At 31.5% G+C, this 14155-nt stretch overlaps 1 protein-coding gene across 2 annotated transcripts in view; it reads left to right on the top strand.

Annotated features, from left to right (window-relative positions):
• Positions 1-815: 815 nt before the first annotated feature.
• Positions 816-14155, top strand: part of LOC144838679 (transcriptional enhancer factor TEF-1-like) — a 46568-nt gene continuing 33228 nt past the window's right edge. The window contains exon 1 of one of the 2 annotated variants that reach the window (XM_078694128.1): positions 816-990. The gene's annotated coding sequence lies outside the window, so the exon portion shown is untranslated. The remainder of the gene's footprint in view (positions 991-14155) is intronic. The other variant, XM_078694119.1, reaches the window with a different exon arrangement.

Here is a 14155-nt window from a genome sequence, read left to right as displayed (position 1 = left end):
TTAAGAATTGAATCAAATTTAATCAATACAATTTCTTTCCATGATTATTTATAGATTAAACCCTCCATAACAATTTACATAAATAAAATACTTTATATACAATATTGTATTGTATATAGCATAATTTGTATGGTATTAATAAATAATAATTATTATAATTAACATAATAGAGTCGAACCCCTTGGACTAAACAAAGTGTCCCAGTAATACTAATAGATAACGTAGGCCTACTATACATTCTTGTATCTACTGATCATTGAAAAATATTAATTATTTTTTTTAAATTTATAATTGACAATTTAATTTTTTTTATTACACATCAATAATTAATTTAATTAATCAAATAATTGATTATATTATTATAATAATAAAGGTGATTTTATAATATTTATTTTTTTAATTGTTTTACTTAATAATACCACACATTTATTATGAGTTTTATTATTTTTTAAAATGGTCTATAAATAACAAATTGCATAATATTGTATAGGAAACGGAATTCTTTTTGCGATGTAAAAAAAATTGTCGAAATGTTTCGAATTGTTTGCGTATGATAGCTTAAAACAAATTTGTTGCATGCTTTCTATAGCGACCTTCGTTCAGCCGTTAACATTACGTCAGTTGGCGCTAGATTAGCTAGGCCATATATTTATGTAATTACTCTCACATATTTCGTTCACAAAAAAATGTATTTTCTTCAAATTATTAATTTCTTATATTTGCACCAATCAATGGTGCTGGCGAATGACCGGTTTGATTCTGATCAGATTGTAATTCTCGTTACCTTGTCACGTAGTCTGGTCCCACCCCCTGTGGAGCCTTGGTGGTGCTTGCGAGCTTTTCACAGTTTGCATTCCACGTTTAATTCCTCACATAGTTTACGAAAGACGTTTGGAACGCCAAAAATCTTTGTTAAAAAGCTGATTTCTGAAGTAGATTTTTGATTTTTTGATTACCATTTAGTGCCTTGGTTTTTCATACTATTATTTGGTGAGTATGATATTTTAGGTTATATTTTGCAAACATTTTTAAACAGTTTTTTGTAGTCGAAACTTCTCTTGGAATCTCGCATCTCTGACATACTTGTCATTTTTCAACTCCCCACTTCCGGAGTTGATTAGAATTATTTTTGGAGGCAGCTACAAATTCATTTTTTAAATAGTTCTACCAGTGATAACAGGTTCTCAGAAATACCATCGAAGCCATTCCGTTTGGGAAAAATATTTGATTTTGTTCTTTCTTTAGATTATTGATACCGGATGGTTTGGGCGGGAGGCGAGTTTTTTGGACACGAATATGTAGGCTTACGAAACCCTTGTATTGTCACGATCGCACGGCGGTGTATTTTGATTGGCGCTCAATTGCGTATACGATGCTTGGCTGGATTCGTTTATCTTGGTGTTTTTAACGAACTGCGATTCGATAGGCCTAGGTTTATTAATGGTGGACCTCAAACAGGCCCAAGCCTCTCAAATATCACTTCTGCCTTATTAGGTCGTCTACCACTCTAAGCCTTTCTTATGTTGATTGTCATCAATTCAGTCTACGTCTGATTGGAATTTTGTGTTGAGAACACAGCGAGTAGATTGAGTAGGATGCTTAGCAACAGTGTGTTAGTAAGTAGATGCTTAGGCCTAGCTTCTGGGCCTAGGCTTGCTTACTAATATTTTAATATATATAATACATTCAGAGGATTTTGGCCAAAAACAAATGATTAATAATCTGCATACTTTTTAATTTTAAATAAAAAAATAATTTTAGTTCATTCTAAATATTTATCTGTGAACGACATTATTTGCTACATTGATGTCTTTTAGATATGATAATTCAAAATGATTACAACAATTTTGTATAAATCAAGAAATATTGGTGCAAAAATGATCTGCCATATCGATACATAGTTTTGTGCAGTTAATATGACTAAACAAAATTATTGTATATATATAATTATAGACAATTTCTATGTCTGGATGTTTGTGGTGTTTAGTGTTTTTTTGGACCTCCCCTATTGAGTAGACATCCCTATTAAGTAAAACAAACAGGATCAATATATGTTTTAACACTAAAGCCAACCCTATGTTAAGGGGACACTTTGGGTCCTGGAGGTGTCTCCTTAATATGGATTCTACTGTTTAGGAAAACATTCTATAAATAATTAAATTAATCCACATTTTGTATAAAGTTTAAATTTAAATTTTTATTGTCATTCAAGATAGAATGAGGTAGAATTTTATTCATAAATGTACTTATAAATTCATTAAAAATGTTCATAGGTTTATTAAAAAATATAATAAAATATAGAAAAGTAAGGAAAATATATCACATTAACATGAATATAATTTCAGTCTAGCCTTCCACAACCAACTTGTTTTTAATGTACAAACATTATAATATCATCACACAGCAGTATTTTTATAAATATTTTAACCATCCCATTAGACCTATAATGATTTTAACATGTGTGTTACAGTATTGTAATTATTTGAGATTCATCCCAAAGCACTTTACTGGAGTCAGGTAGTAGATAATTGTCAAGCAGAGTTACATTTGCCCGTTAATGAAAAAAGACCGAAGATTAGTATTGATAAATATTTTAACAATCTCATCGAAGTTTATAATTATTTTAGCACATGATTGGATTGCGTTGTTTTTAGAAGATCTATTTCGAAGCTAACCGTTATTAGCCTTTAATAATAAGTGATAATTTCAAATGAAAAATTGAAAATATTACGCAAAAATGTATGTCATGCAGGAATGCCAGATACCAGCCTAACCATTAGGCATGTGTGCGAGGATGCCTTCATTTAGGCCATGTTCATCTTGCTGGTTGCAGGTTAGGCTTAATGTCAACTTTTGGTTGCTTACAAAAAGTTGACGAGACTGGTGGGGTATCAGTTTGTATTCAGTTATCAAATTTGCATCGTCTCTTTCGTGTGGTTTACCCGGATAAACCGACGCAGGCCTTTTCCCTTCTGAAGGGAGTACATAATCGAAAAGAAATAAAAATGATAGAATTCCCCTCTAAGGCAGTGTTATCGATCTTATATTTTTATAATCTAAGCTTGTTGGTTACTGTATGTGTGTGTGGATGATTCTAGACAGCATAGTTGGTTTCAAGTTTTCAAGCTATCTTTTTTATCAAAATCAGTAAATTAGGTTTTTCAACTTGGGGACCAAATACGATCGAATGCCCCATGAAAATATCATTGATTGTAGATTTGAATAAATTTCTAAAAAGGCCTGCATGGTTTCACAGCACTATAAACATTGCTTTGTTTGATAACACAATACACTTACATTTTGTACATAAGGATAACAATAGCACTAGCATATCTAGCACATGAATAGATTTCTATTAAAAATTTCATTGAACTGTCTGAATACAGTAAGGTTATCTGTTTTTATATATGAACTGGTAGTGAGTAGATAACTCTGTTATCTTCCTCAAAATGCCAGGTGAAATTGATTTATTATATAATAGGAGAACATCAATAGTCTTTCAACTAAATCAATCCTTGTTCAGTGATACAACAGATTTTGAGATCATTTTGTATTATTTGAAGGCCAGTCGAGCTTTCAAATTCTTGCCCACTTCTTTTGCTTTGCCTTGAAAATCCTGATAGAGCTTTCTTTAAACATCTGTCACAAATTTCAGATTTTATGGTCCTGATTTTACTATATCAAGGACAAAAGAAAAACATTCTTCAAAAAAATCATTAGTTTGTATTCAAGAAAGGGTACCATGTCATGTGCAGTACTACTGTAGTATGGTAAAGTTTTTAAAAAAGAAGAAAAAATGGTTATTATTATTAATTAGAGTCAACTGTACTATACGTATCGAGCGCGAAAAGCAAGTCATCGTGGGCAGAGACCACACAATATGGTTGCATATACATCGACCAATCAAATACAGCAGTTTGAAGTCCGTCCCCTACTCGGTAACACACCACTGTCATAGAGCACATTGTGTAATGTATTATTAAATGCGATAACTTGTTCTTATAAAATCATTGTATGAGAAAGTCTACCTTTCGTTATAATAAAAAGTACTAAATTAATATATTTTGTGTTCTGCACGCACATGTCCAACGCATTTCGGCACCGTTTTGGTGGGCTGCTTAAGCCTAAAACCAACACTAATAATCCATCATTTTAACTACAGTAATATTGTTGTCCTATAGTATTCCATCCATCTGTGATTTACAGACTGGATAAACCTTTCAACACATTGTGCAAACTATTACAGAAATATATTACTTGGATTATATTTTATTATAGAAATAGATTTATGAAAACTTGGAAATTATTGTACTATGAAAATATTAATTTATGGTTCCAACAGTGTGCGACTTAAAAATGAAATGGAATCTTGGCGAAAATGGCATAACATTTTATATTGCAGTACGCTCTTTAGCTTAAAAAATCAATCCTCGGATTCAACGCTTGATTTAGGATAGCCATTAAAATGTACGTGTTTAATGTCGTTTGTTTTCATTTAATCCGTATAATTTATTAAGAACATTTATCATTCTATTTATTGGTGAACATTCTTTGAATTCTTTAATAGTTTATTCCATTTATTTTATTATATCATTTTTTCTTTTTTTCCCATTCATACTCCAGCGGAATAAATCCAGGTACCTTTGTTTATTTCCTATACACAGTTGGTGTCTCATTCCATGGATTCCAGCATTTCCACATTCCTATCATTTTGTACACTATTATTTTTCCTTTTTAACTATTCATTTATCATTTCTCATTCTTAACATTCCTTTATTTCCTCCATCTCACATCCTCATTCATTCATCTCACATCCTCATTCCTTCGTATTCCCATTCCATACATTTGGTACTATTTCTTCCATTCCATGAATTCCTACATTTCCTCATTGTTGACATTCCTTTATCTTTGCCATTCCTTATTATTCTAATTTCACACATTTTGTATCTGTAATTCATACATTCCTAATTTCTTTAATTCCTACATATCCTCATTCCATGATTTCCTTCATTTTATATTATTTCCTACATTGTTTCCTTCTTGGCATGTCTATCATTCCTTTGTATTCCCATTACATACATTTCTTGTTCCTACATTATACAGTACATATTCCAATCTTGCATTCCTTATTCCATAGATTCTACAATCCCATCTACAGTAAATATTAGTTAACCAAAGTTCTCAGTAAATGATACTTAGCCTTAGTTCATATAATAGAGTATTATATTATGAACAAAACATCTTTTCATGCATAAAGTTTGTACAGGAAATACATTGTATCCATACAATTCCATATTTTTCATTTTATTCATGACTGTAAATTAACTATATAACAACAATGCATTTTGTTGTTCTTTTATTATCACAACAAAGACATTTCTTTTCTTATTGTGCTATAGTCCAAGTACCATATTCCAAAAATGAAGCCATATGATTCCATAAGCCTATACCATTTGTTCTTAGTTCTTAAAATTCATACATTCCTTTATTCCATACAAATTGATTTCATTCCTTGGTAGTACTGTAGTGAATGCTTAAATTCCATACCTTTGATACTGTGAATATCCTTATTCCATGCGAGCTTATTCCATTTTTTGTAGTGAATTCCTAAACTTTATACCAATGAATACATTTTGCACTAAAACATATTTCATTCAAGCCTATCCCATACCTTAAATGTTACTTTATTCTATGCGCATTTCATATCCTATTCCTAAATTCAATACATTAAATAGTTGCAATAGTACAGTATCTATAGTAAATAGTAAGTGATTAATTCCGTGAATTGATGTCTGTACATTCCATCATATCACACATATTTCCTATACATTCCTGTATTTCATTAGTTTGTATATAATAATAATAATAGTACAGTAGCTTGTATCCTATTATTGTATGCACTGTGACCTGGTTTTAGTTGACTTCTGTATGCATTCCTCTATTCCATACCATACATATTCTATAAATTTCTCATTTTATACATATATTGACCCTTATACACAGTAATACATTCTTTCAATCTATAGTAATTGATGTTTATGTTGTTCGTCACCGCATACAATGAACTTTTCCTTAGTTTTCATACCTACATTCACAAGTACAGTATAGTAGTACTGCACTAGTAGCCGGTTGTTTACAGTGATATGTTTACAAGTTAATCTTAAATTTCAGTCCCGAACCTCCTCGATGCAATGATGTTAATGGTATTTATACCTTTATGATGCTGTTTTTGTTTATGTAAAATTTGATATACAATAACATTTTTTTTATTGCTTGTCTTTGTTAAAATGTTTTGCTTTTTTAATTTTCTTTTAGAACTTCGAAATCTGCATTTATGCTGATATCTTTTAAATTCAAATATGAATAATTAAAAAAAAAGTTGTATACAAATTTTGCATTTTTTACAGAAATTTCAGTTTCCAAAATTCCAAATAAGGAATTTGTAACTATTATACAGTTGTATATTTCACTCTTCACTCAAAAAATTTGATAGCTATCCAGAATTTTACTGAGAAACTGGACAAAATGTAGTACATTTAGTATCCGATTCATTGACCTCCCGTTTCGATGTAAATTTTATTGCCAAAATGATAATAATACTTCCATTTTTGTTTACAATAACGTTTTATTACTCGTACATACATATATCACTACTTAATCACATCATCATGAAAGATGCTATATAATAGGTTGGTGAAAGTTTAATTTAAAAGATTTCACATTTTGTTTGAATGTACAGTGCATATCAGTACAAGTTTCTGTTTTATTTAAGCTTATTTCTTTTTTTAAGTTATGAGTTATTTGGTTCCATAGAAATCTTAAATAATGATTACTAAAAAGAATTAATAATTGTTATGAAATAAAATTAAGTAGGATTTCTATCAACAAATATACAAATTGTATTTAATTTCTGAAGAATTTAAACTGATTTAATTGACCATTTTGTGATTTTAATTCAGTGATTTATTTACTGTCCGTTATTTAAATCTGCGCCCATTTGTATTTTGCAAGAAAGCTTTGGTATTGTTTACACTTTAGCTCATGGGTAATAAAGCTATTGTCTTTGGGGAAAACATTTGGGACACATTGTTCATGCTTTGTTCGTGAAAAATGAATAGACGCATTAAATATTAGTTTACAGAACATTTTTAACATAATGTGAAGAACACATTTGCAGAGAACGATTTAGTGCAAGTCCGGTCGCTGTACTAAAACCACTCTAGGCTAGCAAACTCCCAGTGCAATTTAACTTCAATTGACTTTACGTACATGCATTGATTTGTTATGGAAAATGACGGTATAGAAACTATTATAACTAACGCATAATGTATTGAACAAATGTTGCACATTAGAAGAATAAAAAGAACTGAAAAAATCTTAATGTTTCGGTCAACTTATATTGACCGTCTTCTGCTGAAAGAATATATTATGGTTATAAATTGCCATTTTACTTGGTTCAATCTGGGAGATTTACTGCTCTGATAAGTTTCAAATAATAACTAGACATGAAACTCGTCACTTTGACGAGTTAGTTATCCGCACCACGACAAACGCCACGTGCACGTCATACGTTGGAATATTGCACACAGATAAAGATTATGGCATTATGACAAGAACTGAAGAATATGACATGCTGTTAGTGCTGAATTTTGTGTCATATAGTATATACATGCAAACAGTATAAGCTGTATACATATTACATACAGTGTAGAATAGGTGAAATTACGGGACCCGCCATTTATTCCAATTTTTAACATGGCGACGGTATCAAAATGAAACACTTAGATAGCAATTTCAGAAGGAAATTATCTCAGGAACAACATATTAACGTGTAGAAGAAATTTGAATACGTAAAATATAGATGCGCACCTTTTTAAATGTGATGAACTATTACGCAAAATATGAAAATACGACTTTTTTTATTCAACTGGCCATATGATGACGTCACAACATCCGATTGACAAAATGTTTACATGAATTCGTATCTACAATCCAATAGCTTCCAGAAAACGTTTTAATCGTGATTATCACATTTTATTCTTACGAGCTATTACAGATTAAAATTTACTGTAAAGATGAAATTAATGACCCACGTAATTAAAATTTTTAGGCATGATGACGTCATAAAAATTAAAATATTTTTATCTCATGCTAAAGAAAGTTGATTGACCTACACAATATATAAATGTAGGAGAAAAAGGAATACAGATAAGCGCGATGCGCTCCATTGAATGTGATGAGCAATAACGAAAGAGACAAAAATCCTATATTTTACATTCGTGTGGCCATACGATGACGTCACAATGTTTTTTTAGCCTTATTGATGCATGATCCGATATCTACAACTCATCAACTTCTAGATTTTGTAATAAAAATAAACGGTTAACGGTTTACTTTAGAAACTATGACTGTTTAAAAAAAGACATAATTTTGACGATTTTTTAAGCTTTTTCATAAAAAACGCGCACGAATTGTCTAATTCAACGTGTTCGTATGGCGTTATTTAAACTGGAAAAGGTCTAAATTGTTTTCAAAATCACTGGGAAAGGCTTGAAAAATATAATTCAAGAGAAAAAAATATGTTTTTAACGCTATGTGCGCACCGCGCGCTTAAAAAATTGCGCGCCCGTGGGAATTTTTGACATGCTCAAAATGACAAGAAACGCGTAAAAAGTTGATTAGAAATTAATTTTGCGCATTTTGAAATTTTAAATGCGCGTGCGCGCGTAACTTCTTGTCAAACATGCCATTTTTAATCCGTAGAAAGTTTGCCCCTGATATGACTTAAATTTTGTCAAAGTGTCAATACTAAATGACTTTTGGTTTTTAATCTATGATCAATCATTGAAATTCATAAAATTGCGCATAAGTCACGTTGCGCAACTATGACGTCATTCAAAAATAGGAGGTGCACAACTTCACGTAAATGCCCATATGTTGTCAAAGTTATGAAATGTTATGTTTACACATTTTAGAGGAACACGACTCACAAAAAGGAAGGAAAGAAGAATAATACAGAAAAAAAATATTGATCTCATACAATTACAAGGAGTTATCCGCTTGGTATACCAAGCGGATAACTAATTAATTCTCTCGGTATGATGGTTTTATAGTTGCTGAAGACCAGTTGTTTTTAAAGTTTTCATTATTGTTTCCTTATTAATTATCAATTGCATTCTGGTGTGCTAATGTTGTCTATGAGTGCTCATAAGCCCAGGGCCCCTGAGCAGGGCCTGGAGGTATGAAAAGGCCTTTAAATATGTCAAAAAAGCTAAAAACGGCTGTGGCCTCCACCATTAGAGGGCCATGTAATGTTCCAAAACCATGCCTCTGCGTTATGCCACTGGTACGCCTACTGCATACACCTACAACCACCAAAGCCTTAATTGTTTTACAAGCTATAACATTTAAAAATGTAGTATGCAATGTTTTGAAAGATTCCTACAAAGAATTCATTAGAAAATGTTTGATATTGTAGTTTAACAATTGGTGACAGAACATGTCAAATAGATTATAGAGTTCACAAAAAGTATCTACTGATTTTCTTACCCAGGATTTAAATTCATTTATAAAATACCTCTACTTTCTATTTGAAAATGAAATCACAAATGGTCGATTAAGAAAAAAATAAGACGGATCCGCGTACTATTGGGAGTTTATACACATTTTGCGACTTTATTGAATTTGACTTTGCCAACACTGGACGTTCCCATTAGAAATATGTATCAAAATCGCTTCAACGAAAAATCCCCCTCTACAGGAAGTCGTCCAATTTGCCGGTGACCTACAACTGTGTGCCGGTTCATCGCAATTGTTTATGTCATAGATTTACCTTTTCCCCCCTCCCGCAAAGAATGTTATCAGAGTGTGGCCGATGAAAAACATGTTCAGAATTTCGTCGGTGTCAATTTAATTTTACAAATGACATTTAGATTTAACAAAATACGATCCTCCGGGACAGAACGGGATGTGCCCCCAACGTCCCTGTCAATTTACTGACCCAAGCCGAATCACAAAACGCTTCTCAACTTACAGGCAGGGGAAGAGATCGTCCCCCTGTTAATAAGACGCATTTCTGACCCCTCCCTGGTGAAATTAGCACTGTTTTTTATATATCAATTTTCTGACGTTTTTGTTGTAACTTGATGTTATCCGTTTGAAAACTTGTGTCATACATTTTGAAACATTACATTATTCAGAATGACAAGTCAGTTTTGTTAAATTTTTACCAAAATGCATTTTCATAAAACATACAGCAACACAGTTTGTTTTAATTGTAAGTAATTTGGATATAATAACATAATTAAATTTCATTTCAAATACAACAGAAATATATTTTAATTTTGCTTATTAATGTTTATCTGTAGTGGCATTGTAGCTTGGTGTTTTGCCTAATAATTCCAGGGACCTAGGTACAAATCCTAACTAAAGCCATGATTATTGAAATGAACAAAATCCCACCTAAAGCTCCGTCTACACTATCAAACTAGTTTGACAAAAAAAGTGTGATGTGCCCAAATATGGTAGTCATATGCCCAAATATGGTAGCGATATGTCCAAATATGGTAGCGATATGTCCAAATATGGTAGCGATATGATGTGTCTATATCTGGGCACATGTTTTTGTCACATAAAGTTTGAGAGTGTAGACGGAGCTTTAGCTTTGTGACAGTAAAACTGTATTCTATCTGAAAAACATTTTCTTTTTCACTCTGTACTTGCCATTAACTTCATACACAAATAATAAAAGATCCTTTATTGGTTTATTTTTCATTGGTAACAGAGTTTTCATTGTTCAGGTAAACTCAATTAAAACCAGATAAGACGGTCTAAATAGCAGCATTTTGCATGGTTTAATGCTATTGGTTGGCAAGGTAGTGTGCTCTGATACATGCTCTTCATGTAAACAAAACCTCATATTTTTAGTAATTTATCGCAATAGTTCAAAGATGACAGCGAACTGAAAGTGAGAAATGCATATTAAATTGAACAAGAAGCTAATTAGAAATAATCTTATAACTAGACATGAAACTCGTCACTTTGACGAGTTAGTTATCCGCACCACGACAAACGCCACGTGCACGTCATACGTTGGAATATTGCACACAGATAAAGATTATGGCATTATGACAAGAACTGAAGAATATGACATGCTGTTAGTGCTGAATTTTGTGTCATATAGTATATACATGCAAACAGTATAAGCTGTATACATATTACATACAGTGTAGAATAGGTGAAATTACGAGACCCGCCATTTATTCCAATTTTTAACATGGCGACGGTATCAAAATGAAACACTTAGATAGCAATTTCAGAAGAAAATTATCACAGGAACAACATATTAACGTGTAGAAGAAATTTGAATACGTAAAATATAGATGCGCACCCTTTTAAATGTGATAAACTATTACGCAAAATATGAAAATACGACTTTTTTTATTCAACTGGCCATATGATGATGTCACAACATCCGATTGGCGAAAAGTTCACATGATTTCGTATCTACAATCCAATAGCTTCCAGAAAACGTTTTAATCGTGATTATCACTTTTTATTCTTACGGGCTATTACAGATTAAAATTTACTGTAAAGATGAAATTAATGACCCACGTAATTAAAATTTTTAGGCATGATGACGTCATAAAAATTAAAATATTTTTATCTCATGCTAAAGAAAGTTGATTGACCTACACAATATATAAATGTAGGAGAAAAAGGAATACAGATAAGCGCGATGCGCTCCATTGAATGTGATGAGCAATAACGAAAGAGACAAAAATCCTATATTTTACATTCGTGTGGCCATACGATGACGTCACAATGTTTTTTTAGCCTTATTGATGCATAATCCGATATCTACAACTCATCAACTTCTAGATTTTGTAATAAAAATAAACGGTTAACGGTTTACTTTAGAAACTATGACTGTTTAAAAAAAGACATAATTTTGACGATTTTTTAAGCTTTTTCATAAAAAACGCGCACGAATTGTCTAATTCAACGTGTTCGTATGGCGTTATTTAAACTGGAAAAGGTCTAAATTGTTTTCAAAATCACTGGGAAAGGCTTGAAAAATATAATTCAAGAGAAAAAAATATGTTTTTAACGCTATGTGCGCACCGCGCGCATAAAAAATTGCGCGCCCGTGGGAATTTTTGACATGCTCAAAATGACAAGAAACGCGTAAAAAGTTGATTAGAAATTAATTTTGCGCATTTTGAAATTTTAAATGCGCGTGCGCGCGTAACTTCTTGTCAAACATGCCATTTTTAATCCGTAGAAAGTTTGCCCCTGATATGACTTAAATTTTGTCAAAGTGTCAATACTAAATGACTTTTGGTTTTTAATCTATGATCAATCATTGAAATTCATAAAATTGCGCATAAGTCACGTTGCGCAACTATGACGTCATTCAAAAATAGGAGGTGCACAACTTCACGTAAATGCCCATATGTTGTCAAAGTTATGAAATGTTATGTTTACACATTTTAGAGGAACACGACTCACAAAAAGGAAGGAAGGAAAGAAGAATAATACAGAAAAAAAATATTGATCTCATACAATTACAAGGAGTTATCCGCTTGGTATACCAAGCGGATAACTAATAATTAACAATTTTAAAAATGTAGTTATTTTTCCTTTCTTACCAATTGGTATTTCATCAAATTCATACAAAATTTACCCTGCAATAATTTATAAAGGTTTTCACTGACCACTTAACTGACCAATATAAAATAACTATATTGACCATTTGACCTAGTAAACTTTTGAGGTCAATTTAGACCATATTGGAGTATCATAATAAAATATGTATTCTAAATAGGTATGAAATCAAACAATAGGACCTCCAACTAAAGATCGCTTTTCTATGGTCTTACCATACCAAGCAAACACTAAAATTGATTCTAATTAAAAACTGTTAAAAACTTAATTAAGTTGAAACTAAATAGTTTTCTTGTACTGAAGAAGGTGGGCTTAACAGGTTTTGGTAGGCTTATATTGGAGGATTAATTGAACATTGATTAATTAATTAATGATATTTAAAGAAGTCAAACAAAATATTATGTTTTATTGAATCTTCTGGATAAATATTCGATGCATGAGTGAATTCAGGTAAGGCACAATGGGCATGTGTTTTTACCTTATAGTTGTAACCCTTTGTTTCTAAGAACTGAATCTGCCCCTCTGGTTACCCTTAAATAATCTAATTTAGTAAATGCTACACTTCACATTGATTTCCTTAATATTTAACCATTGTTTCCGTATTTAATGATAAATGACAATATTTGTATAATATATTGCTTCCTAGACAAACTTGTTGAGTTGTCAAACTGACCATCTACATTACACAGTACTGTACAAAGCAACACATAATGTACATTGTAAGGATGCCAGGCTATAAAACTAGTATGACTCATTGTATATACAAAAGGATTTACAAAATGGGTCACTTGTTATGTCAGAAGGTATTGTTATACAGTAAACAAAGATTATTCTGTTTATTTTAATTTACCATCATGCCTAGCTTCGTGTATGTGGCGTGATATTCTTATATTCGCGGTTTGCAAGCCCACCTTGCACCCCTCATGCTTTTTGTAGTATATACATGCTTTACTAAAAGCACTTTTTAAACTATTAATTGTAGGATACAATTATGTGGTTTAAAGTTAAAATTACCAGAATTTTTCAAACGGAGGAACGCTAACACATTTTACCTGTCAAAAGCAGTGTTCCAAGCTCAACCCCTTGGATCTGCCTATGACTAGCAGGAAATCGGAAAAAAGCTACCCCTGTAAAAAGCCACCACTAGGAATAGACAGTTAAGGATTGAAATTTGATTGGGTTGAAAATGACTAGGACTAATAATAAAAACATTTGCCCAAAAAAATGTGTATTCTTTATTCTCACCTAAAGTTGACACGTATGTTCTTTATTGCTAAATTTTCTATTCATTTTTGGGGTAATTATTTTATTTATTAATGTGTGCGGAAGTAATTAATTTGTACAATTGAAACATAAACTATTTTTACTACTCCATTTGAAGTGTAATTGGCTTAATTAAGTGTTGAGTTATTAATTAGCTTTTCCGGCCATTATTCAACAAGAAGTAATTTGTAATCGAAAAGTACATATTTTAAAATTAATGGATGTT

The sequence above is a fragment of the Antedon bifida genome, chromosome 1, assembly GCF_963402885.1.
Source record: "Antedon bifida chromosome 1, ecAntBifi1.1, whole genome shotgun sequence".
Lineage (NCBI taxonomy): Eukaryota > Metazoa > Echinodermata > Crinoidea > Comatulida > Antedonidae > Antedon > Antedon bifida.
This window is presented reverse-complemented; position numbering and strand designations above follow the sequence as displayed.